Below are 27,456 nucleotides of genomic sequence, written 5' to 3'. Positions count from 1 at the left end.
ATCTTCCACTGATTTCGCAGGCCATAGCAGAGAGCTGATTTGGAAGAGGAGCAGCCAGGACACAAACTGGTGCCCATATGGGATTTTGGCACTGAAGGTGGAGGCTTAGCCCACCATGCCACAGCACCAGCCCCTGCCCCAATTTTTTTTTAAAGATTTATTTATTTATTATCTGAAAGGTAGAGGCAGAGGCAGAGACAGAGGCAGAGAGAGAGAGAGAGAGAGGTCTTCGATCCACTGGTTCACTCCCTAAATGGCCACAACGGCCAGCTAGGCTGATCTGAAGCCAGGAGCCAGGAACTTCTTCCGGGTCTCCCACATGAGTGCAGCACCCAAGGATTTGGGCCATCTTCTGCTTTCCTATGCCATAGCAGAGAGCTGGATTGGTAGTGGAGAAGTCAGGACTTGAACTGGCACCCATATAGAATGCCAGCACTGTAGATGGCGGCTTTACCCGTCATGTCACAATGCCAGCCCTCCCAAGTATTTTTAATTGTGGTTGTTGAACAAATAGATATGGAATCCTGTATACAGACGACCGAGTGTACATACAAAGATGGATGCATATATAATAGCTCCAAAATGTGTAGCTCTAAATTATAAAGTTACATATAAATAATTACATGATACTTCATAATTACATATTGTACTATCTAATATGTAGTTTACATTGTAATTATAAATGTACACGCTGAATGTGTGACTGTAAATAAGTACTTGTTTGTGAACTGATTCTATGTAATCTAGTCAGACTGAAGTCTGAGGTTCCTGGAACTAAAAATGTGACATTTATTTATTGTCTGCTGATGAGTGAAGCAGAAAAATAATCTTGTATTTCATAAAGGTTAACTGTGATTCTGAACTTTGAATATCCTGGTTATGGTCAGTCATAATTAGGAAAATTCCTAGGCAGGGTTAGTGAAAAGTGCTGGCTTCACTCCTGCCCACGTGTGCAGTAGCTCCCGGTGTTTCCCAACATGACTTTCTTCTTTAGCTTCTCAGAGAGATTTTATTATAGCAAATGTGAACATGTTTCTTCCCTTTTTAAACCTATATGCATCTTACTGTACACACTGTTCTATATTTTTCTTTTTTCTTTTAATGTGTCTCAAAGATTTTTTTTCATAGACTCCTCGTGCTTTAAAGCCATGCAGAGTTTTGGATATGCCATCATTTATTTAATCAGGGCTGCTTTGCAAGTGTGCAAGCATTTAAGGAAGTCCAGCTGCTGGGCAAAGAGATGGTGCCTCTTTTATTCTGCTAGTGATGGCCAAACCGGGCTTCAGAGGTCATGTCAGCTAACACTCCCACCAGCCGTGTCTGAGAAAGCCTTTTTTCTTCACCCACTTCCAACAATTGTGTATGAAACTTTGTGATGCTTGTTAACATGATAGGAAAAACTATTAATGCAATTTCATTTGCATCTTTCTTATGAGTGAGGTTGAACATATTTTAAAATATTTGAGACATTGTGTTTCCTTTTTTGTAAATTGTCTTTACAGTTTTTACTGATTGATTTGAAAGGCAGCATAACACAAAGAGTGGGGGGAGAGAGAGAGAGAGAGAGAGAGAGAGAGAGAGAGAGAGAGGAGAGATCTTTCATCTGCTTGTTCATGTCCTGAGCTAGGCAACAGCCAGAGCTAGGCCAGGCTAAAGCTGGGAGCTGGGAACTCCATCCTGGTCTCCCATGCGCGTGGAAGGAGCTCAAGCGCTTGGGCCATCACTGCTGCCTCCAGGGAGCTGGATCAGAAGCAAGCACAGGAATCAGTCCCGAGTTCTCTGATGGGGGTGCAGGCAACCCAAGGGTTGGCTTAACCTCCTGTGCTGCAGTGTCCACCCCTGTTAACAATATGTTGCATGTTTTTCCTTTTAGTTTTTTAAAAAGATATTTTACTTATTTATTTGACAGACAGAGTTTCAGACAGAAAGAGAGACAGAGACAGGTCTTCCATCCGCTGTTTCACTCCCCAGATGGCTGCAATGGCTGGAGCTAGGGCTGATCTGAAGCCAGGAGCCAGGAGCCAGGAGCTTCTGTTGAGTCTCTCACACAGGCGCAGGGGCCTAAGCACTTGGGCCATCTTCCACTGCTTTCTCAGGCCATTAGCAGAGAGCTGGATAGGAAGTGGAGCTGCCAGAACTCGAACTGATGCCCATATGGGACCCAGGACAGGGGTCTGGGGTGAGCTAGGACAGGGATATGGAGTAACCTAGGACAGGATTGTGGGATGACCTCGAACAGGGGTGGGGTAATCTAGGGCAGGGATGAGGGGTGAGCTAGGACAGGGTATAGGGTGAAGTAGGACAGGGTGTGGTGTGAGCTAGGACAGGGACATGGGGTGAATTGGAATAGGGGCGTGAGGTGAGGAAGGGTAGGGATGTGGGGTGATCTAGAGCAGGGATGTGGGGTGATCTAGGACAGGGTGTGGTGTGAGCTAGGACAGTCATGTGGGATGAGCTGAGAACGGGGCGTGGGGTGAGGAGGGACAGGAATGTGGGGTATGGTAGGACAGGGTGTAGGATGACCTAGAGCAGGGGCATGGAGTGACCTGGGACAGGGGTAGGTGTGGTCTGAGCCCCCTGGTACATTGAGAGGTAGGGCATAGTCCGTGAATCAGCAGGTGGAAGAGGATTCCTCTGCACTCTGGGCAGACGGGCTGGGGTGGATGTGGACAGCTGTGACACCGTCTCCCTGCTACCCCTGGCGTGCTGTGTTTTGGTCCACACTGCAGTGTAGACAGGCATTAGAGTTGACCTCCACTTCCGTCTCAGTTGAGCAGAGACAACCTATTGCTTCATTCAGATCCCTGCAGCCTAGGTGTGAATGGTGGCATCGCGGCATGAGTAGTGCAGACACAATTTCCGAGTGTAATAGGCTTAGTTACTGCAGGCCTTAAGCATTTGTTTGTAAATTACACAGGAGGTGTCCAGAGCATCCCGTAGGCACTGCATGGTCATGTTGCTGTCTGTGACGGTAATTCTAGAGCACACACTCTCACAGGGTCAGTGTGGCTTCTCCCAGTCGGGGCAGGTGTTAGGGCTCTGACCCTGAGTGCAAACCTACGGGACAGAAATCTTGGTCCTCGGTATAAAGTGTTAATTTCTCTTGTTAGGGAGAATCTTAACTTTTCTCCTTTGAGACTGATAATGGAAAAAGGCTGAGAAATAGTGTTCTAGACATACTAAGAAAGTGGTTTGTAGATGAGATGGATTTTAGGTATTTTCTCTGCAGTGTCTGAAATGTGGGAGATTGGCTGTGTGTGTGTGTGTGTGCGTGTACGTACTAGAGTTCCTTCAGGGGCGTGGGGTGACCTAGGACGAAGCAGAAACCTCATCCAGTCCAGCCCGTGACGTCTGCATTCTACATAGGACTCAGAGAAAATGGAGGCATCCAGCCACGGTGCTTCGACAGGAAGATTTACTGTGAGCGTAGGCTAGGCTTTTCTCCCCCCCATCTGATACTAACAGGATCCGATTGTTTTGGATTTTAGACAACATATGAAATAGCTAAGCATGTATAAATCATTCTGTCACTGACAGTCCTTGGGCTGAGGGATCGAGTCCCGCCTGTGATAGGCCATGTGCCAATCACTGGTCACAGATCCTGAACATAGAAACTTGCCCTGTGTTCACTGCAGCAGGGATCTGGGAATGTGGAGAGCTGACTTGAGTAGATTTCCAATAAGAGGAGGCTGATGCTGGGGGTGGGGGGGTGGGGCGTTGCTGCTGGCAGTGGCTCCCTGGGGTTGCCCCTGGGGCCATGTGGTGCCGTGTTGAATCTGACCCTCCAGTTTTGGTCACTCCGTTGGATTTTGGCGTCCCGGCAGGAGACCCTCTTACGACTGCAGTGTTTGTTGTTTCTGGCTTTATGGCAAGGTGCAGGGCCTGGCTCCCTACTGGTCTTGGGGTTACCTTTCAGGAGAATAGAACTTTGTGTGTGGCCAGATATGCCACACGTCTTGCACTGGATCGGCAGCTGACGTGTGCGCGGTGTCCCACAGTGGCCAGAGCAGCTGAGAGGTTCCCTGCGCTGTCCTTAGTACATCTCAGGTGAGGAGCTGAAGCTCAGAGGGTGACTGACTAACGAGACAGTGCAGTGCTGGGGCAGAAATGAAACCTCCTGAGTACTGTCCTGTGTCATGGAGAGTCCCAGATGCTCTTGTCCATGGTTCTTTAGTTGCCGCATGTTCAGCCCCATAATTCCCGTAACACTCATTCCCCAGGTGGGTAACCAGATGTGTAGCAAGTGGCAGAAATGGCCTTGTTCCCTGAGCACTGCCCTCAGTCCACAGCCTGGGCTGCTTACCAGGATCTTGTCTTGCCTCTGCCAGCAGCAACACTCTCCATGTCCTTTCTGTGCCAACTGCTCAATGGTTTATCACAATTTTATTTGAAAGTCAGAATTACAGGGACAAAGAGATGAAGAGAACACATGCGCGCAAGAGATCTTCCATCTGCTGGTTCACTCTCCCAGTGGCCACAATGACTAGAGCTGGGCCAGGCTGAAACCAGAAAGATTGAACTCTATCTAGGTTCCAGGTTTCCCACGAGAGTGTCAGGGGCCTAAGTACTTGGGCTATCTTCCGACTTTCCCCGTATTATAAGCAGGCACCTGGACTGGAAGTGGAGCAGGTGGGACTTGCCCTTACTCTCCTATGGGGTGCAGGTGTGACAAGCAGGGGCTTAACCCACTATGCCACAGGGCTGGCCCCCTTTGTGCTACTCTCATACCTCAGAAATAATTAAGTTCCCCTCTGCAAGCCTGGTTGTTTTGTGACAGTTTTCTTCTGGAGCGCTGGTCCACATGGAAATGCAAAGTGGTAGCAGTTTTGTTTGTAGGGGAGATTCCTTTACTCTGGAGTCTGGGAGGCATTGTGGTGGTCCTAGCATGTAGGATAAGGGCTGCCCTCAGCTGCCAGCCTCTGTCTGGCCACAGCAGATGCCTGAGGACCTAAGGTGGCAGGTTCCAGCAGGGTCAGGACCATTATGCTTAGTGGTTATCCCCCTGCTGCCTCTTCATTCCTGTGCTCTTGGCTGCAGTCACGAGGTCTTGGAGACCCATCTGTGCATCCATGTCCTCATTTGGTTTCTGGAGTTGATCCTCACCTGCCCACATCTCCAGGATTGCTCAGACTTGGGCCATATTTCCTCACCTATGTCATCTTTTTTACTCTCAGACTACTCTGTTCTTGAGTTAAAGGAAGGTAACCAGTTAGCTCAGAGCTACAGACTAATAGCTATAGAAAAGACATGCCCTAGACAAAACCTGGTGGGCCTCACGTGGCCTTTTTCCCTTCTGTTTATCCAGCACTTCAGCGTTGACCTTATCAGCACCTCTGTTGTGTCTGCCTCCAGCAGTCCAAGAAAAGCAGGTATAGATGTCTCAGGAGGGCTGTTTGCCTCTGGGCTCAAGCAGCCAACCTGGGAAAAGCCATTAGGATGGGCTGGGGGCAAAAAGCATGAAGCTGACTTGCAGGATGAGTGCAGAGATATCAAAGCATGTGATGCAAATGCTCTTTTCTTTTCAAAAAGATTTCTTTATTTGAAAGTCGGAGTTACCGAGAGAGAGGGAGACACACACATAGGGCTCTTCCATCTACTGTTCGCTCCTCAAACAGCCACAAATGGCCAGCACTGGACCAGACTGAAGCCCAGACCCAGGAGCTTCATCTGGGTCTCCTACGTGGTGCAGGGGCTCAAGGACTTGGGCCATCTTCTGCTGGTCTTCCCAGACCACTAGCAAGGAGCTGGATCTGAAGGACTCAAACTGGTGCCCATCCAGGATGCTCATATTGCAGGTGACAGCTTTATCTGCCATGCCACAACACCAGCCCCAATGCAAATATTCTTTAATAAAAGAGTATGCCCTTTATTTTGCTTTCCTGACAGCACAGATGCACCAGGTGGTCTCCAGACCTGTGGCTGATTTCCTGAGAGCGGACCCTAGCTACAGAGATGCTTCTTCCCATGGTCATCCTGTTGCTTGAGCCCGTAAGTTCTGTTCCTCTGGGGAAATGGGGAGGTCAGAGACCTAAGTCCTCTAGAATGGAGTTTGGTTATAAGTGCACGCTTTGGGATGTGAAATTTGAAGGCTGTCTAAATGCGGGAGTCTAAATCATAGCTCTAAAGAAAGATGGGCAGTGCACTTTCAATCACTCGATGCATTGGGCTTTTCTTGATCTGTCTGGTGTGTCAGAATTTTAAATGAATTACATCAAGAACTTCACACACTGTAGTGGACTCACTTACACTGAGTCATCACGATGCCACGTGGCAAGAACCATAGCAGGATGTGGCTACCCCTGGGCAGAGGACATCCGAGCAAGGTCTCTGCAGCAGCCGGCTTCACTTGAGATCTGAGATCTGGGATCAGGAAGGCCTTCAGAGCTGTCCAGGTGTTTACACTTCCACAACACAAGCACATCCAGAGCCTGCGGGGTGGGCATGTGTATATGGGGGTAGAGCTTGGAGAAGATTCCAGAAGGAAGTCTGAATGGCAGTGATGTATTTTTTTTTATATAAGAAAATCTTGCAAATGGTTTTATTTTCTAAATACCAATATCCATCAGGATTTAGCAATTGCAAATACAGGGCAATATTTTATACCCCTTCATTGCACCACAAATATAAAAAATATATACATAACATTTTGTCACAAGTTTACTATCTCCACCCTGAAGCTGCCTCTTCACACCGTGCAGATACTAATTGGCTTGAATTATTATAAAGAAGAGTGCTAATTAAAAAATTGCTATGTTTGGATCTTGATTTATATATGTTAAAATGATAGAATTTAAAATACTATAAATCTTTGATGGATGAGGTAGAATATATCCTAAATACAGTATGACTCATGTCTTGAACATGTCTTAAAACTCAGCTGTTTTTGAAATATTCTGGAACTAATTTTTTGAAGTAAAAAATAAGGTGAAGTATACCATATATACTTTAAATGTTTAATTGCCGAAGTAAATACTCTAATGATATGTAAGTGCTAAAAATAGTGATTTTTCAATTAGAATTGAGCATCAAGTTACCTGGGCTCTTCCCAGAGGCACTGAGTCAGGTTTCCAGAGAGGTGTGGGCATGTGGGTGTACCTTTTAGATGCTCGTCTCCCTGTCAACTACCCTGTTGATGGATCTCAGATGTGGGTGACTTTAAGTTCCATATGGGCAGGAGTGCTGCTGATTGTACTCATTCTGTGACTAGCACGTGACACACAGCCGGTTCTCGGTTTATAGCCTGGATGGATAAGTGGGTGAATGGGTAGATGAATGGGTGGGTGGCTGTATACGTGGGTAGAAGAATGGGTGGATGGATGAGTGGAAGGAAGCAAGGAAGGAAGGAAGGAAGGAAGGATAGATGGAGGGAAGGAGAGGTGAATGGGTTAATGGATGATTGGATTGATGTACTACTTTTCATCTGTGAAATCCAGACCCAACACCAACAATACATTGCTATTCTGGCACCAGGAACACAGTGTCTGGTCTAAGTCCTTTGAACCTGGCTGGTTTCTGCTGAAGGGTCTCTGCAGGGGCTGTGGGCGGGGCCGTCACCCTGTGGGGCCCTTGCTGCAGTGCACCAGTCAGCAGCAGCTGGAGTCTCCCCCCTTGTTTTCTAATACCGTCTCGCCTGTATCTGCCCTACTCCTGTCCCTTCTTCCTCTGCAGAGGGAGGTCCACCTCCATCATCTACCTGTTCCTACTCTGGGACTCATGGGACAGCCTCTGCTCTCATCTTCTCAGAGAGTTACCCATGTCTGCCTCTTAAAATGGAAAACAAGAATTTTCATGACTGTCCTGCACTTTGAATTATTTGAAAGCACATTTGTACACCAAAGCTAGAACAGGATTTCTGTGTTCCCGACCATCGCTCCTCTAAGTGTGATCCACTTGGAGCAGCACATTGCAGACTACCCGAGAGCTGGCTAAAAATAGAATCTCAGCCCCTCCCACACCTGCTGAGGTGCTTTGCTGACTTTCATGTACATTAAAACTTGAAAAGCAACCATTCTAGGTGATTTCTGCTCTATTTCTGAAGTATCATCTCAATCTTGATGGAAGCAGAGTGACAGATTTCCTGGGAATTGAAAGCGCATCAGGAGAGTATGAGCCTCTCAGCCCAAGGGCCAGCATTTTGCTCAGTTGGGAAACACCTGCTAAAGTCAAGTGGAAGATGGGGATGGCCAGTTCCACCTTTGCATCTTTAAATTGTCATCTGGGCCGGCTCCGTGGCTCACTAGGCTAATCCTCCGCCTGCGCGCCGACACACCGTGTTCTAGTCCCGGTTGGGGCGCCGGATTCTGTCCTGGTTGCGTCTCTTCCAGTCCAGCTCTCTGCTGTGGCCCGGGAAGGCAGTGGAGGATGGCCCAAGTGCTTGGGCCCTGCACCCGCAGGGAGACCAGGAGAAAGCACCTGGCTCCTGGCTTCGGATTGGTGCTGGGCGCCGGCTGCAGTGTGCCAAGCGTAGCGGCCATTTGCGGGGTGAACCAACGGAAAGAAGACCTTTCTCTCTGTTTCTCTCTCACTGTCTAACTCTGCCTGTCAAAAAAAAAAAATTGTCATCTGGTGTCACGAGAGAGAGGCAGACAAAATTGAAAGGAAGTGGTCAAGTCATTTTTACTTACAGACCATATTAGTATATATCTGGAAATCTTGAGAAATCATTGAAAAAGCTGTAAAAACACATAACAAAATTTATTTAAAAAGCAGGTTGTATAGAATCACTAGGTAGAAAGCAATAGCTTTCATAGATGAAAATAATAACTGGCTGGAAGTTACAAAAACCTCTTTTAGAATTGCAAGAAAAACAGCCAAAGTCCCTAGAAAGAAATGATCAAAACATGTGTGGCTCAAACATTCCTGAAACGCGCCCAAGTGCATGAGAGTGAGGAGAAAGCCGGGCCCGGGTTCGGGGTGGAACGTTCTACGGTCTCAGCATGTCTGTTCTGATGATGCACCTGTCATCCATCAGGTCCTTTCTCTTCACGCTTAGCAAACTGATTTTCATTTGGAAAAGCAACTAAACAGAAATAGATTGGAAACTCTTATAAAAGAAAACAACGAGAAGGGACTCAATTTTAATGCAGATGTTGCAACATATTACTCAGACTCTAAATTAGAGGAAAACTGCATTGGTAAATGAATAAACAGACAAGTAACAGAACCAGATGGAAAATCCAGAAATAAACCTAACTGCATGTGGACAGCTGACTGTGCTAAAGGCAGCGTATTTGATGGGGGCTATTTCATCAGCAGAGCAGGGATACCTGGAGAGCCCTGTGAAAGGTGTAGATGAATGGTTCTGCACATCACACACTAGTGCAAATTCCTACTAGTGCAAAGTGAAAGTACAGGGTGAGAGGAAAACAGGCGTGAGTGCCTTTATAACTTGTGGGCAAAAGCTTCCCAAGGAATGGCTGGCGCCGCGGCTCAATAGGCTAATCCTCCACAGCTCTCTGTGGTGGCCTGGGAGTGCAGTGGAAGATGGCCCAAGTGCTTGGGCCCTGCACCCGCATGGGAGACCAGGAGAAGCACCTGGCTCCTGGCTTCGGATCAGCACAGTGCGCCCACCGCAGTGGCCATTGGAGAGTGAACCAACGGAAAAGGAAGACCTTTCTCTCTATCTCTCTCACTCACTGTCTACTCTGCCTGTCCAAAATAATAATAATAATAAAAAAATTTTCCCAAGGAAGATATTTGACAGCTTTGGTTACATTTTAAAAAAATTTTCCATGGCAAACAAACAAAAGCACCCTAAAAACAAAGTTAAAATACAAATGGAATCTGGGCAAATATTTGCAACTCTTTTCACAGACCAAGAGTTAACTTCTCTAATTTCTAAAGAATTTCTACAAATCTGGAAGGAAGACAAATACTAGTAACACTAGACATGAGGGCCTGGCGTTGCAGTGTAGCAGGGGTACCAGCATCCCATATTGGTTTGAGTCCCGGCTACTCCACTTTTGATCCCACCATTGTACCTGGGAAGGCAGTGGATGATGGCCCAACTTGGGCCCCCACCAACCATGTGGGAAGCCTGGTTGGCATTCCTGGTTGCTGGCTTTGACCTGGTCCAGCCCAGGGTGTTGCAGGCTTTTGGAGAATGAGCCAGTAGATGGATTATTTCTCACTTTCTCTTTTGTTATGCCTTTCAAGTGAATAAACAATGAATCTTAAAAAGGGGGGGGGGAACAGTTTAGGAAAAGAATTACAAATGGCACTTACAAATGTGAAAAGATGCTCATCTTTGCTCATTAGAGATGAAAATTGAAATGAAAGTAAAACACCACCACTCCAGAGTCCCAGGAGTTGAACAGTTGGCTTCTGTAGGCAAGGTTGTGGGGAAGCTGGCCCTTCCATGCACTGGTGTTGGGCAGTCAGCTCTGGTGGAAGAAACATGCTCGTATTGCAGAAGCACTTGTTTTGAGCCAGTGGTCCCATTTCAAGGAATTTTCTCTAAGGTTTTCCATTAAAAGTATGGAGTGTCACATGCATGCAGAAACTACCCACATGTCCAACACCAAGATGAGTTGAAAGGAGCTGTGGTTTGTGCACAGGATGGAAGGCCACGCGGTGGTGGGAGAATGAAGATTTCTCAACATCCTACTGTGGACACCATGGGGTGAAAACCTAAGGCAGGACAACTCCTATAACACACTACCTTGTACCCAGCTATTCCTACAACACACTACTCCTACCCAACTACTCTTACAACACACTACCTTGTACCCAACTACTCCTACAACACACTACCTCGTACCCAACTACTCCTGGAACACACTACCTCGTACCCAACTACTCCTATAACACACTACCTCATACCCAACTACTCCTGGAACACACTACCTCGTACCCAACTACTCCTACAACACACTACCTCATACCCAACTACTCCTACAACACACTACCTTGTACCCAACTACTCCTACAACACACTACCTCATACCCAACTACTCCTACAACACACTACCTCATACCCAACTACTACTACAACACATTACTCATACCCAACTACTCCTACAACACACTACCTCATACCCAACTGCTCCTACAACACACTACCTCGTACCCAACTACTCCTGTAACACACTACTCCTACCCAACTACTCCTACAACATACTACTCCTACCCAACTACTCCTACAACACACTACCTCATACCCAACTACTCCTGGAACACACTACCTTGTACCCAACTACTCCTACAACACACTACCTTGTACCTAACTACTCCTATAATACAGTACTCCTACCAACTACTCCTACAACACACTACCTTGTATCCAACTACTCCTGTAACACACTACCTCATACCCACTACTCCTACAACACACTACCTCATACCCAACTACTCCTACAACACACTACCTCATACCCAACTACTACCACAACACACTACCTCATACTCAACTACTCCTATAACATACTACCTTGTACCCAACCACTCCTACAACACACTACTCCTACCCAACCACTCCTACAACACACTACCTCGTACCCAACTACTCTTATAAAACACTACATTGAACCTAAGAAGGGTCTGGGAATACAAATACTTGTTTATATTTGTGTGTATTAGTAGAACACTGAAAGCATAAGCAAAAATACTACTGAAATGATTATCTGATGGGGAATGAGGAGGAAGGTAACAGGGTGGTGAGAATGAGAACTGATGCCTGACTGCTTCAGACGTATTTTAATTTTCTCTGGCAATCATGGGAACCAACCTTAAAATTAGATAAATGTGAAAAAGAAACTAGCAGGAGACAAAGTGAAGCAAAATTTTTAAAACACATGGAATTTGAAAATATATCCTTGGTGAAATATATCCTTATAGAACTACAAAGAAATCATAAACTGTATTTAGTCATCATATTATTATCATTCATATTGGTATTGTTATTTTGGAATCATATATATATAGGAGTATAAACAAATGATTATGATCATTGGGGATGAAAAACTTTGTATATCTCTTAGACTACATTTTTAGAAAATATTTATTTATATATTTGAAAGAGTTACAGAGAGGGAGAGGCACACAGAGATCTTCCATTTGCTGGTTCACCCCCCAAATGGCTATAATGGCTGGGGCTGGGCCAGGCCAAAGCCAGGAGCCTCAAATAACATCTGTGTCTCCCCTTTGGTGGCAAGGGCCCAAGTCCTTGGGCTGTCTTTTTTTGCCTTACCAGGCACTTTAACAGGCAGCTGGATCAGAAGTGGAGCAGCTGGAATTTGAACTCGCAATCTAGTGTGGGATGCTGGTGTTGTAGGTAGTGGCTTAACCTGCTGTGCCACAATGCTGCCCCCCACCCCGCCCCGCCACCCAGGGTTTTAAAAAAAGATTTGCTTATTTGAAAGGCAGAATCACACACACACACACACACACACAGAGACTGACTGACTGAGAGATATCTTCCATCTGCTAGTGCTCTCCCCCAAAATGGTTACAGCAGTTGGAAATGGGCCAGGCTAAAACCAGGAGCCAGGAGCTCCATCCAGGTCTTCCACATGGGCAGCAGGAGCCCAAGTACTTGGACCATCTTTCACTGCCGCCCAGGTGCATTAGCAGGGAGCTGAACCAGGCTCTCTGATGTGGGATGCTGACATTACAAGAGGAGGCTTACCCTGCTGTGCCACAGCACTAGCCCTATAAAGCAAATTTTAAGGATAAAAAGATGCATATGTAAAATTAATTAAAAGTTGAATTAAAATCCTGTGTTCCTGAAAGCTGATATGAACTCATGATATATTCTTCTAAAACAGAACAGAACAATGACCAAAACAACAGCAATGATTATGCCCCAAGTGTAGACACTTAAGAGGCTTAGAAGCTATGGTGTTGCAGTAGCAGTCAGGAACCCTGCCTGCCAGACTAGGGTCTCCAAATTCCACTCCTTAGGATTCCTTGGTGAAGATGCTGACTCTATGTCTGAAGCAGGAAACATACAAGGGAAACACTTGGAATATCACGGGGACTGGAAAGGAGCTAATAAAGCCCACTCGGGTTTTGCTAAAAGCACTCAGAAGTGGACAGACTGGACTATTTGAGCACCAAAAAGAATAATGAATGCAATGAACAAACAGCCACCAAAAACCCCACCCAAACAAATTAAACGCTCATGTTTCCAAAGTAAACAAGACACTGAATTCATAACCTTCTGAAAATTTGTAACTATCAAACATTTGTCCTGACTTTTGATGAGAAAAGTAATCTTTGTAGAGGAGTTCTGACTAATGAGCGCTGAATGATACTTAGGAAACTGTCACTTTGGACCCCAAAATGGAAGAGTGGTTGTGGATGATCCATGGCTGTGGGAACAGTGGGTAAAAGGTTGGTGCAGAGCCTTACAGTGGAAAGCTCCAACTGACAGTTGCTCAGACTACTCATCATTGCTGGCCTTGGCCAAAGGCTGGCAAGCAGACATTGAGAGCTTCCTGAAGCGGTGTCATTGCCCGCACCCCAGAATCAGAATCACTTCTTTGGGTCTGTACTTGGCCATGGGAAACAGAAGGGCACATTCAGTGACACGACAAGAGCTTAGCCTACCAGTCCAGAACATGTCAGACTGACACCAAAGAACTTGGTTTCTATAGCAATGAAAGGTAAAGAAGGGAGTGGATGAGAGGAAACTTACCCGTTAATACAGAAAGTGATCAAGCAATCAAATGTAGTGTGTGGACACTGAACTACTATCCAAACAAGCCACTATAGAAAGAATTGTTGAAACAATCAAATTATTTCTATAGCGTGACATATACGTATCATAAAGATACTTGAATGTTTTTAAGCATACAGGTAACCCTGTGATGTTACATGCATTCACAGAGTTGTGTGGCTGTCACTAGCATCCATCTCCAGAATCATTTTTTTGTGTACACAAACTGAAACGCTATACTCTTTAGAAAATAACTCCCCAGCCTCTGTCAATCACTATTTCCTGTCTGTGTCTCTGATTTGACTACTAAGAATCTCACATGGAGGGAATCCTACAGTTCCTCTTGTGACTGGCTTATTTAACTTAGCATGAGGTCTTCAAGGTTCATCCATGCCATAGTGCATGTCAGAATTTCCTGAGTAATGTTCCATTGTAGCTATATATTGCACATTTTAATCCATTCCTTCATTAATGGACAACTGGGTTGTTTCCACACTTAAAAAAATTCATTTATTTTAGAGACTGAGAGAGGATGAGAGAGAGCTTCCATCTGCTGATCCACTCCCCAAATGCATACAAGAGCAGAGGCTGGGCAAGGCTGAAGCCAGAAGCTGGGAATCAAATTCAGATCTCCCTGTGTGTGGCAGGAACCCAATTACTTGGGCCATCATGGCTGCCTCCCAGGGTCTGCATTAGCAGAAGCTGGAATTGGGGTCTGGGGCAGGATATCGAATGGAAGCATGCAGTTAGGGGATGTGGGGGTCTTAACCCCTAGTATAAATGCCTGCTCTGCTTCCACCTTTACGCTGTTGTGGTTAATGCCGCTATGATCATGTGTGTACACATAGCTCTTCTAGTTTTTATTTTTTGAACATTTATTTTATTTATTTGGAAGAGTTACAGAGAGAGGTAGAGGCACACACAGACAGAGGTCTTCTCTCTACTAGTTAACTCCCTAAATGGCAACAACAGCTGGATCTGAAGCCAGGAGCCAGGGCCTTATTCTGTTTCTCCCATGTGGGTGCAGGGGCCTAAGGGCTTGGGCCATTTTCCACTGCTTTTCCAGGTGCATTAGTAGGGAGCTGCATTGGAAGTGGAGCATCCGGGACTCAAACCGGTGCTCATATGGGATGCCAGTGCTTCAGGCCAGGGTATAAACCTGCTGCACCACAGCACTGCCCCTTCCCCTTTTTTAATGAAGTCCCCAGCTTCAGGCATGTGGTTACAGCAGTGGGAAGTGGATTGACACACCAGTCCTCCCTGCTCACTGTGTTTCCTCTTCCCTCTGAGGCCTGGCCACAGCCTCATTTCCCTTCTGATCTTTCGCTGACTTGGCCGTGAGCAGCACAGCAGTGCTAAGTCGATTCCCTTCTTGTGGAAAAATCCCAGGTTTTCTTTCTTGTGTGTTTTTTAATGACAAAAGTGATCATTGCATGCTACTAGAAGTCTGAACCATCTAGAACCACAAGGAGTAAAGATTACTTCTCTGAGCACCAACCAGCTCCCCTCTCTAGCGTTCACAGCTACTTGTTTCCCAGCGGCTTCCAGGCCTGTGTGTGCTGTGTGTAATTTAATGAGAGAAAACAAGCAGGAGGAAGTTTGAGGCCACAGACCAACTGTGCAGGAAACATTGGCACCATTTTCTGTAGTGAACTTATTGCAGGTTGAGGTCCAGCGCTGGGCAGTGGGCAAGAAGCCTGGGACAGTTTGGAGCCACCCTGGCTGGTGTCTCTGCAGAGCCTGAAGAACCTCATGAGCGTCAGACTCTTGAGCTTCCCTTCTGATACCCCCACCCCCACCCCATCCCAAGTCCATGTTCTGTGCATGCAGCCAGCACGCAGGGCAGTGCCGCGGCCTTCCTGAGATGATTCCTGGGCCGTGGGGCTCTCCCTGCCACAGCTGAAGGTTTGGGGCCCAGAGGCAGGGGCTGGCATCCTTCGGGGACCACAGTGGGATGGGAGTGGAGGAAATCCGGCTTGGGCTGCCAAGGCTTCTGTTTCTGGCAATATCTCTACCCTGAACCTGCTGGGGTTGTATTTTTTAATTTCTTTTAAATTTATTTCGAGAGAACAGATTTCATGTATTTCATGTGTACAATTTTAAGTACATGTGATACATTTTATCCTCTCTCCCTCCATCCCTCTCTCCTCCTTCCTTCCTTTCTTTTAAGTTTTGCAACAACATACTTCAATTTACTTCATGGTATAGGCTGAATCCTCTGCTAAATAAAGAATTCAACAAGTAGAAAGTAGAAAGGCCTCTTTTCTTTTTTTTTATTTCTTTTTTGACAGGCAGAGTTAGATAGTGAGAGAGAGACAGAGAGAAGGGTCTTCTTTTTTCCATTGGTTCACCCCCTAAGTGGCCGCTACTGCTGGTGCATTGTGGCTGGTGTGCTGCGCTGATCCGAAGCTAGGAGACAGGTGCGTCCTCCTGGTCTCCCATGTGGGTGCAGGGCCCAAGGACCTGGGCCATCCTCCACTGCAGTCCCGGGCCACAGCAGAGAGCTGGACTGGAAGAGGGGCAACCGGGACAGAATCCGGTGCCCCAGCTGGGACTAGAACACGGGGTGCCAGTGCCACAGGCGGAGGATTAGCCTAGTGAGCTGCGGCGCCAACCAAAAAGACCTTTTTTTCCACAGGAGTTTACATGAGGGCTATAAACAATAATCAAATCTCAAGTTGTCAGTTTCTCTAATATACATTGCATTTTTAAAAAAGATTTACTTATGGGGCCGGTACTATGGCGTAGTGGGTTAAGCTGCCACCTGCAACACTGACATCCTACATGGGTGCCGGTTCAGGACCCAGCTGCTTCACTTGTGATCCAGCTCCCTGCACCTGTGCTTGGGAGAGCAGCAGAGGATGGCCCAAGTGCTTGGGTCCCTGATGTGGGAGACCCAGATGAGACTCCTGTCTCCTGACTTCGGTCTGGCCAAGCCCCAGCTGTTGCAGCCATTTGGGGAGTGAACCAGCTGATAGGAGATCTCTGTCTCCCGCCCTTTCTCTCTGTAACTGCCTTTCAAATAAAAATAAATAAATCATTTTTGTGGCTTTCACTTTTTAAAAATTTATTTTATTTATTTGAAAGGCAGAGTTACAGAGAGAGGGGGAGACATAGAGAGCGAGCTCTTCCATCCCCTGGTTCATTTCCCAGATGGCCACAACAGCCAGGAGCCAGGAGCCTCTTCCAGGTCTCCCACATGGATGGCAGGGGCCTGAGCACTGGGGCCATCCTCTGCTGCCCTCCCCAGACCTCTAGTGGGAAGCTCGATCAGAAGCAGAACAGCCAGAACATGAACCAGCACCCATATGGGATGTGGGCGTCATAGGTGTTGGCTCTACCCTCTGTGTCACAACGCCAGCCCCATTTTTGGTACTCTATATTAGCTACTACAAATCAGAGAAAACATGGTATTTGTCTTTTTGGGTCTGACTTATTTCATGAGGTATACTGGCCTCCAGTTGGAAAAGACAGGATTTCATTCTTTTTAATGGCTGAGTAATATTCCATCGTGTATATATAACACAGTTTCTTTATCTAGTCATCATTTGATGAACATCTGGGTTGACTGCATATCTTAGCTAGTGTGAATTTATTTGCTTTAAACATGGGGTACAGATAACTCTTTCATATGCTGATTTCATTTCCTTTGGGTAAATTCCCAGTAGTTGAGATAGCTGGTCATATGGTAATTACTTTTCAGATTTTTGTGGACTCTCCAATCTGTCCTCCAAAATGGTTTTACTAGTATACATTCCCACCAATAGTGTATTAGGATACCTTTTCTACCACATCCTTATCAGCATTTGTTATTTTTTTTTATTTTTAGATGATAGCCATTCTAACTGGGATAAAGTGAAACCTCATTGTGGTTTTTATTTGCATGTCCCTATGACTAGTTATCCTGAGCATCTTTTCATGTGTCTGTTGGCCATTTGAATTTCAGCCTATGAAAAATACCTGTTCCTATCCTTTGCCCATTTCTTAACTGGATTGTTTGTTTTGTTGTTGAGTTTCTTAAGCTTCTGATATAGTTTGGATGCTCTTTATCAGTTGCATAATTTGCAAACATTTTCTCCCATTCTGTCAATTGCCTCTTCACTTTGTTAAGTGTTTTCTTTGTTGTGCAGAAGCTTCTTAGCTTCATGTTATCCCATTTGTCTCTTTTTCTTTTTATTACTTGTGCTTCCGGGGTGTTATTGAAGAAGTCTTTGGCTAGGCCATTGTCTTGCAGAGTTTCCCTATAGTAATTCTGTGGTTTCAGGTCTTAGGTTTGGATCCCTTGTGAGTTGGTTTTTGTATAGAGTTTAAGATAGGGGTCTTGCTCTGTACTTCCGCATGTAGAGATTCAATTTTCCCAGCATCATTTGTTGAAAAGCCTGACCTTTCTCCAGGGAGTGATTTTTAGCTCTTGTCAAAGATTAGTTGGTTGTAGATGCATGGATTAGATTCTGGGGTTTTAAATCTGTTCCATAGGTCCGCATGTCTATTTTTGTGCCGGAACCAGGCTGTTTTGATTATAACTACCATGTAATATGTGTTGAAATCTGGTATTGTGATGCCTCCAGCTTTGTTTTTATTGTTTAAAATTGTTTTAGCTATTTGGAGTCTCTTGGGTTCCCATGTGAATTTAAGCACCACTTTTTCTAGATCTGAGAAGAATGTCATTGGTATTTTGATTGGGATCGCATTGAATCTGTAAATTGCTTTGGGTAGTATGGACATTTTGGTGATATTAATTCTTCTAATCCATGAACATGGAAGATTTTTCAATTTTTTGGTGTTCTATTTCTATCTTTAGTGTTTTGTAATTTTCCTTGTAGAGGTCTTTTAACTCCTTGGTTAAATGTATCCCAAGGTATTTAACATTCTCTGTGGCAGTTGTGAATGGGACTGATCTTACAAGTTGTTTCTCAGCCATGGGATTGTGTGTATATACAAACGCTGTTGATTTTTGAGTGTTGATTTTATATCCTGCCACTTTGTGAAACTTTCTTTGAGTCCCAAGAGTGTTTACTTTTTGAAATTCACCGCATAGAACTGGGTTCTGTTTATAGTTTCCATTTCATTGCCTCTATCTGGATGGTTCTCTCTGCCCTGCTCCTGGGGACCAATGGCTTCCCTGGAGTGGGTTCTAATTCCTCCCCAGACAGTGTGTTATGAGTCACTTTTCGGCCCCCATGCTCTGTGGTTTGTAGAAAAGCCCAACCCAGCTGAGTGGGAGACCTCAGTTCTCACCCCTCTGGGAACAAGAGTGCAGAGCAAGGAGGTCTTCTCAGTGGTGCACAGGACCGTAAGAAAGCACCAGAACATGTGTCATTGTTTCTATTTCATGCTAACAAAAAATAAGAAACTGCGTGGTGTGAGCATCAGTTCATGCGTGATGCCAGCACCCACTGTGGGTGATGTCGGACGGTGCTGTGAGGTGTGGTGCTGATGGCCCCTCTCAGACATGTACCAGGAGCCTACCATGGCATTGCCACCCTCGCTGTCTTGTTTATTTTCAGCTTATTGCAAAGTCCTGAAATTTATGTGTGCCAGGGTAGGTGGATGACAAGATAGGTAATTATCCTTAGTTAAAGCAAACTGTATGAAATATTCAAGAGACTTAAAATATTGACAGTGGTACAGGCAGTATAATCACAGCAGTGCGAGAGCTGTAGTCACTGCCTCCCCCCCATCTGTGCTGACCCTTCACCATCTGCACGGTGTCTCCTCCAGTGGCACTGGCTGCATCCACTGTCAGCCCCTTGGCCTTCCCTGAGGTCTGGCGGGACTCACTGACTCACCTCCTTCAGTCCTGCTCCTGTTGTCGGGGTCCAGCCCGGGTCTGCTGCCCTTCTTCCCCTCTTTCTACTTTACTGTTGTGTGTGTGTGTGTGTTTAAGATTTATATATTTATTTGAAAGGCAGAGTTGGAGAGAGGGAGGGAGAGAGAGAGAAAGAGAGAGAGAGAGATCTTTTGTCTGCTGGTTCACTCCCCAGATGGCTGCAAAGGCAGGTCTGCATCAGGCCCAAGCCAGGGGCCAGGAGCTGCTTCTGGGTCCCTGACGTGGATGGCAGGGCCTAAGAGTTGTGCACTGCTCTGCTGCCTTCGCAGGTGCATTAGCAGGAGCTGGATCAGAAGCACAGCAGTCGGGACTCAAACCCACGCTCAGGGGATGCCACTCTGCAGGAGGCGGCTTAACCTACAGCACCACGACGCCGGCCCCTGCTTTATTATCTTTTTTAAAAAGATTTATTTATTTGAAAGATAGAGTTACAGAGAGGCAGAGGCAAAGAGAGAGAAGTCTTCCATCTGCTGGTTCCCTTCCCAGATGGCTGCAACAGAGTTGTGCCGATCCAAAGCCAGGAGCCAGGAGCTTCTTCCAGGTCTCCCACATGAGTTCAGAGCCCCAAGCAAGTGGGCCATCTTCTACTGCTTTCTCAGGCCACAGCAGAGAGCTGGATCAGAAGTGGAGCAGCCGGGACTCAAACCTACACCCCTATGGGATTCCGGCACTGCAGGCGGCCTCACTTCAATATCTTTTTACTCTAGTACTTACCATCTTCAACACCTCCTACAGTTCACCTAGGGTGAGTGTTGTACCTGACATCTGCTCTGACAGGAGCTGCAGGAGGAACCTTCCCCACTCCTGCTGTGCCAGCGCCTACAACCATGCCCAGGCCGTGACAGACCACGCAGATGTGTTGAGTACAGTCAGCAAAATCACAGAACCCCAGCTCCTGGAAGGCCTAACACAAACTCTGTATGAGCCAGTGTGTCTGAGAACATGCCAAACACACCCCACTCCTGCTGGCAGCTTTGGCTGCCACTCAGCACCTCACCAGTCCCCATGCGGGGGAAGCCACGTGCCAAAGGCTCACGTCTCACGCAGGCCCTTGTGGGGAGCAGAGTCCTGGCCACCCCAGGGCACCGTCAGGCTGTCCCTGCCCTGGGCTGTCTGTGCAAGAGGATCTTTGGGGGCATAGGTGGGTGGCAGGGGACAGCCAGCCGCTCCTCCTCTGCCTTTGCTACCATGTGCCACTCACATGAAGTGAGGCTCCCGGGGGTGGGAGGAGAGGGTGGAGCCTCTGCTGTGGGCTTCCCTGCCTGGGTCTGCAGCTGTCTCTGTGCAGAACCTCCCCGGTCGCTGTCCTTAGAGTTGTGGGTTCTGATCTGGATGCCCATGGGGTGCGAGACAGCTTGGAGCGATCGGATTCCAGTTTTATTTCTTCCACACTGAACCCCGCTCTCTTCATTCCCGTGGGACACACGCTTCATCCTATGAGTCTGCGTGAAGGGAGTAGTGAGGGGATAATGGTTACTTGCATTGGCAACTGCAGCACAAGGTGACCCCTGTGGCAGTGGTGTCCACTTGTCGGGGAACAGTGGTCTTAGACGCTGCAGCTTGCCCCCTGCAGAACTTGTACATTCTGCCTGTGCCCTTGCTTCTTGCCTCTTGAGACCCAAGTCAAACATCGTCTCCCCGGAAGCCTTCCCAGTCTCCAGGAAGAGGAAGAACTGAACGCTGTGGCCGTGACCTGATCAGGACAGCTGGCCAAGTGAAGACACCTCTGAGCGATCAGCTGTGTCTGCCAGGTTCTCAGGCCACATAAGGATAATGCACAGAAGGAAAGAGGATCCAGGCAAACCACCACCAAACAGGCGCTGGTTGCACGGGGCCGGCCTAAGTCCTCCTGAAACGCTGCGGCATGCAGGGAAGTACGAAGTGGCCAGCTGTGCTGTCCCCACCAAGACAAACGGGACCCCTCTGCCCACTGCTGGGAGGGAGCGGCCGACACAGCCCTGGAAGGAACACCCAGCTCTGGAAGCAGGGCTCGGCGTCTCTGCCCGGGATAAGGCGTCCCTGCCCTCGGGTGGGGGGCTCTTGCCCTCTCTTTCCTGCCTGCCTTTCCTTACTTTTTTACTTCCCAACTTGTTTCTTTAGTTTTTTATAATCTTGGACATGTCGTAGCACATCCTGCGAGTCAAGGCGAGCGTGGTGTTCCCGACTTGTCTTTGAGGCTTGGCTTGCTGTGTGCCACGCTGGCCAGCTGACAACAGGCTTGCTGACGTCCTGGTGGTGAGGATGGGAGCATGAGGTGCACTTGCTGCTGTTCTACATGACTGGCAAGAGCGGCTCCGTGAGCTGGGGTGGTTTACAGGTGAGGGATTTGGGGCCCAAGCAGCCCAGCTGGGAGCTATGAGCCAGGTGGTTTCTTTGTAGAATCTTCACTCTGTACCATGTGGGCGATTTGCTGCCCGTCTCTGGGAAAGCCCTCCTCGTGCTGTGCGAGCCATTCACGTAGAAGTGTGGTTGCCATGGACGCTGTTGGTGCCCTGCACGCATCACACAGGTGGGCTTTGGGGGCGAGCTGACCCTGGGGACACAGACACACCCACTGCCTGCTGGAACTGAGGCTGGGACAACCCCGCCCCTCTGTCCACGCAGCACGTTCTTTTCCTTGCATTTGTTTGCTGTCCAGACCCCAAGAATGGGAGTTTCCTGTGCCGCGGTCGCCTCTGCCTCCCTTGTCGCCAGAACATGGTTGGGCACAGAGGAGGTGCGTGTGCAGCACACCCAGCTGTTGTGTATTTATTTACCTGTTTACTAAGCTTAGTGTGTCATTGTAGTTTGTAAGAGATTTACACTTATGATATATTAAAATATGTAATTTATGTGTTAAATATACTTTATGTTTTATATAAGTGACACATTTTAATAACATTTAATAAACAATATATTTATAAACAATATAAATAAAATGTTATGAATATGTTCTTTATAAATATATAATGTAAATTCACATAAATATAAAGTGTATGACATTTTATAATAAATATGTATTTTATAATTATGCTTTGCATAATGTTTATTATTTAAACATACTTTAAATAATGTATATGCATATATGTATTTACATATATAAAATTTATTTATTCTAAGCACATGAAAACACTAACTGCGCGCTAAGATTTGTTGAGTTGTGTGTTTATCTTCTAGAATTACTCTTCCCTGCCTTTCTCTATTAACAGTCTCCTAGCTCTTATTGGACGTGTTCATTGCAGTGTCAGAGTCTCTTCAGAAAGCGAAGGCGTAGTCCACAACTTTAGTAGCGTTTGGCAGCTCACCACTGTGCTGTTAGAAAACCACCTCCCGTGGAGGCTGTTCAACGCCCACCTTCACCAGCACGGACAGCAGTCCCGGGTCGTCCCGGAGGGCTTCCCTCTCTGTCCCCTCCATGCTGAGTTCCTGCTTTATCCTCAGGCCCTGCTGACCCTCCCTCTGTGGGTCACGGAGCCCCTCTGATCTCCTGTTCTCTGACTGTGAGCTGGGATGACACCTGTGCACTCTCGTGTCCCTGGGACCTGGCACAGAGTACCCACTCGGTAATACAGCATGGAGAGCAAATAATCTTAGGAACTGTGAAGGAACTCAAACTATCTCGACAGTTAACAAAATGGATGAAGTTAACTTTTTAATGAGATTCTGGATCTGAAACACTGTATTTCTTATTGTATTTCTTATTTTTTTGAAGATTTATTTTTATTTATTTGAAAGGCACAGTTATAGAGAGAGGGAGAGACAGAGAGTGAGAGGGATCGAGATCTCCCATCCACTGTCTCACTCCCCCAAAGGCCACAACAGCTGGGGCTGGGCCAGGCCGAAGCCAGGAGTCGGAAGCTTCCTCTAGGTCTCCCCTGCGGGTGCAGGGCCCAAGCACCTGGGCCATCCTCCACTGCTTTCCTAGGCCGTTCTTTGGGAGCTGGATGAGAAGTGGAATAGCTGGGCATGGAACCAGCGCCCATATGGGATGCTGGCACCACAGCAGCTTTATCTGCTATGGCACAGCACCACCCCAATCAATGTATTTCAAGTGGTAGGACACTGTATTCAAACCATCCTTAAAATATTTCTGAAAGTTTTCAGTTGTTTCAAAGTTTTACACAGCAAAGTCCGTTAACTGAAGTTAGAAGATGTGGAATGCTCAGTGCGCTGGGTCAGTGGGATCCTGTCGGAGTGCTAACAGTACACGAGTAGGCTCTTTCTACACTGTTAGTGGGACACACCAACAGTAAGGCGTGATTTCCCCTCACAGAGGCAGCTTTTTCTCCCTAATTTATATACAGGCAAAAGCCACATCCAGCAAGGAAAATAGGATAAAAATAGCTGTGTGTATTTATAAGCAACTGCGGTTACACCAGTACATTCCCCTTTTGAGAACATAGTGTAAAATGCAGACGTGGGTGGTAGTTTGATTATGGAGGTCTGTCATCTGCTTTCAGATACATTTCAAGGAAAGCACTGAGCTAATTAAATTTATTATTCATCTTCTTCTTTCGAAGGAAAGCACATGCAGGTTTCCCGAGCGGATCCTAAGCATAAGGGAGAATGGCGTGGAGCTGGCCCCACCTCGTGGCTCTTTCTGATAAGGAGTGATGCAGGTGCGTGGGGAGGAGAAGGTTCGGGCAGAGTTTTCCATGGGAGGAGGGTGGTCTTCTCGCCTGTGGCCAAATTAGGAAGCTTGCCTGCTTTTAAACAGAACAAGACTCCATTGCTTCGGCTGGGAGAGGAAACCCCAGCCCTGGTGTCTGTAACGTCGCCTGCCAACGAGGAAGTCACCAGCTCTTTCTTTGTGTGCTCTCCTGGAGTTACTCGTCCCGCACATCTGGTTTGCTAACTGCAGCGTGTAGGCTAACTGCAGAGTGAAATGAGAAAGGTCAATCAGCCATTGCCGAGGAGCCCACTCCCCTGGCTGCCGGGAGGGGCAGCATTTACCGCTCACGGAATCTGGGGCTGGAAGATTTCACAGCACCCTCTGTCTTCCTGACACTATGGTGTCCTCCAGAACCTGGCTAAGGATCTGGTCAGCCTATGGCCGGGCTCCTTCCCTCCTCCATTTCCATTAGATTTGACTCCTGGCGGGCAGGGCTGTGCACCTCTGCTTGCCTCCTGGTGGCCGCAAAGCACCTGCAGGACTTGGCTCCACCAACTTGGGCCCTGTGTCCGATGATGGCTCCTCAGAGTGGTCTCGAACAATTTCCCTGAACAATGTCAGTTACCTCGTACACCGAGAGAATGTTGATGCTATCTTTTTGAGGAGGCAACTAATAATACAAATGCTAGCTGTTTAGGGCTTACCAACACAAGCCATTTAATATGGAACATCTCCTAGGTGGTACTCTAGGTTCTACACATCAGGAAAAATAAGCCCAGCTACGAGGGAGGGTGTATGCATTCTTATCATAGAGACTGCAATGCTTCTTGGTGTTGGGAACATTTGATTAAAAGCTTGATACATTGAAAGCTTTCAACATTAAGCACAAGAGTGTTGACTGAACCCACACATATTGGTCACTTTATTTGCTTATTTTTTTAAAAAGATTTATTTATTTAGTTATAAGTAGTCAGAATTACAGAGAGGGAGAGATAAGAGAGAGACAGAGATCTTCCATCTGCTGGTTCACTTCCCAAATGACCACAATGGCCAGGGCTAGGCCAGGCTGAAGCCAGGAGCCAGGAGCTTCTGGGTCTCCTACGTGAGTGACAGGGGCCTAAATACTTGGCCATCCTCCACTGCTTTTCCCAGGTACTTAGCAGGGAGCTGGATCAGAAGTGGAGCAGCCAGAACTTGGACTGGTGCCCATATGGGATGCTGACACTGCAGAAGCTGGCTTTACCTGCTGCACTACAGCACCAGCCCCCGTTTGGTCACTTTATGTGAACTTTATTAAAACATGAAATTGTCCAGGTGTGTTGTATTTTCTCTTTCACCTTGTGTATACTTGTCCTAATGGAGTTCTGAGCTTTGCTAAATACGTGTCAGATATTTCTGCAAAAGTGGTTGGTGCAGCTGCTATCCAGAACAATAGTTTCTGCCTGCCCCTTTAAAGAGTTGTGTGTGTGTGTGTGTGTGTGTTTTAAGATTTATTTATTTATCTGAATGGCAGAATTACAGGCAGAGGCAGAGAGAGGGAGAGACAGACAGAAAGGCCTTCTATCCTCTGGTTCACCCCTTAAATGGCCACAAAAGGCTGGAGCTGAGCCGATCTGAAGCCAGGAGCCAGGAGCTTCTTCTAGGTCTCCCACACTGGTGCAGGAGCCCAAGCATTTGGGACATCATCTACTGCTGTCTCAGGCACATGAGCAGGGAGCTGGATTGGAAGTGGAGCAACTGGGACTCAAATCAGGGCCCATATGGGACGCTGGCACTGCAGGTGGCAGCTTCACCTGCTGTGCCACAATGCTGGCTTCTTTAAAGAAGTTTATTAGGACCCTAGATTTCCTGAAGAAAGCCTGGGCCCACAGCAAGGCCCCGAGCTGTGACAGTGCTCTCTTCCCACTCTGGTTCTGTGACTTTCTCCAGTGGAAGCTGAGGGCAGGTGTCCAGCCCCACCAGGATGCAGCCTCCTTATCTGTGGAATGTGGTTACTAATTCCACATGTGGGCAATGGTGAGGGTGGAACCAGGCACTGGGTAAGCACAATGGACAGTGGCTTGAGCAGAAATAATAGAGCCTGAAAGATGTTTTGAGTTAACATCAGCCATCAAGGCTTATACTAATGTGTCAAAAAAAGATGCATTTTTTAAAAGATTTATTTTATTTATTTGAAAGAGTTACAGAGAGAGAGGTAGAGAAGAGAGAGAGGTCTACCAGCTGCTGGTTTAGTCCCTAGATGGCTGCAATGGCTGGAGCTGCACTGATCTGAAACTAAGAGCCAGGAGCTTCTTCCAGGTCTCCCACATGGGTGCAGGGGCCCAAGGACTTGGGCCATCTTCTGCTATCTCAGGCCATAGGAGAGAGCTGGATCGGAAAAGGAGCAGCTGGGACTAGAACCGGCACCCATATGGGATGCCAGCACTTCAGGCCAGGGCGTTAACCTGCTGCGCCACAGCGCCGGCCCCAAAAGATGCATTTTAAATCTGCGAAATTCCTCAACTCCACTGGTGCCCAATTTCCTATGAAAACGTGGGGCCGGTGTCACAAGTGAGTGAGTGGTCCCCTTTCCTGGGAACGTTGCCTGGAACCTTCTTGATCTACTTCCTGTGTCCCTGGTTCCTTGCTGCAGGTCTCCCCTGCCCTTCTCCCTTCATCTGTTCTAGCCCAGCCTGTGACAGCCAGGTCTGAGTCTGTTCCTTGTGCTGGGCTCCTTACAGTAAGCGAGGGGATGTGAAGGGCCTGACCTGCCCAGCTTGCTGTTCTGGGGCCTGTGCAGTAGCCTTCAGGCCCGGCTCATGGATTCTTCATCCACAACAGGAGCAGATCCTCCGCAAGAAGGAGACATCCAAATGGGAACACAGCTACTTGTAACTATAGTGTCAGTGGATTTTGGTTTCGGTATTTTTTTTTTGGTAAGTTTTATTTATTTATTTAAAAGGCAGAGTTACAGAGAGGCAGAGGCAGAGGCAAAGACAGAGAGAGAGGTCTTTCATCCGCTGGTTCATTCCCAGTATGGCCGCAATGGCCGGAGCTGGGCTGATCTGAAGCCAGGAACCAGAAAATTCTTCCATGTCTCCCACGTGGTGGCACGACCCCAGCTACCTGAGCCATCACTACTGCCTCTCACGATGCACACTGGCAGGGAGCTGCACTCAGGAGCCGGAGCCAGGGAAGGAATCCAGGAACTCCAGTGTGGGATGCAGGCATCTTGGCCGACAGGATAAACACCCACCGCCAGTTAACTGTGGGTCTCTTCCAACCGGGCGGCCTTTCTCCTCCTCGCTAGGTGGGCAGATAGCTCTGCCTTGACTTCCAAGGTTTCCCTGCTGGGAGGAGGGTGGTTTCCCGGAACCACACACGCGCTTTAGAATTAGT

At 47.2% G+C, this 27,456-nt stretch overlaps 1 long non-coding RNA gene across 1 annotated transcript in view; it reads left to right on the top strand.

Moving 5' to 3' along the window:
- The window catches only part of LOC133762017 (uncharacterized), a 50,570-nt gene extending 25,187 nt beyond the window's left edge, over nucleotides 1-25,383 (top strand). The window contains exons 2-4 of the long non-coding RNA XR_009866262.1: nucleotides 5,887-5,988; nucleotides 23,987-24,085; nucleotides 25,231-25,383. This is a non-coding gene — a long non-coding RNA (uncharacterized LOC133762017). The remainder of the gene's footprint in view (nucleotides 1-5,886; nucleotides 5,989-23,986; nucleotides 24,086-25,230) is intronic.
- Nucleotides 25,384-27,456: the final 2,073 nt, after the last annotated feature.

Source organism: Lepus europaeus, chromosome 6 (genome assembly GCF_033115175.1).
Source record: "Lepus europaeus isolate LE1 chromosome 6, mLepTim1.pri, whole genome shotgun sequence".
NCBI classification, from domain to species: Eukaryota; Metazoa; Chordata; class Mammalia; order Lagomorpha; family Leporidae; genus Lepus; species Lepus europaeus.
The sequence above is the reverse complement of the archived record's forward strand: the minus strand, read 5'-3'. Positions and strand labels throughout refer to the sequence as shown.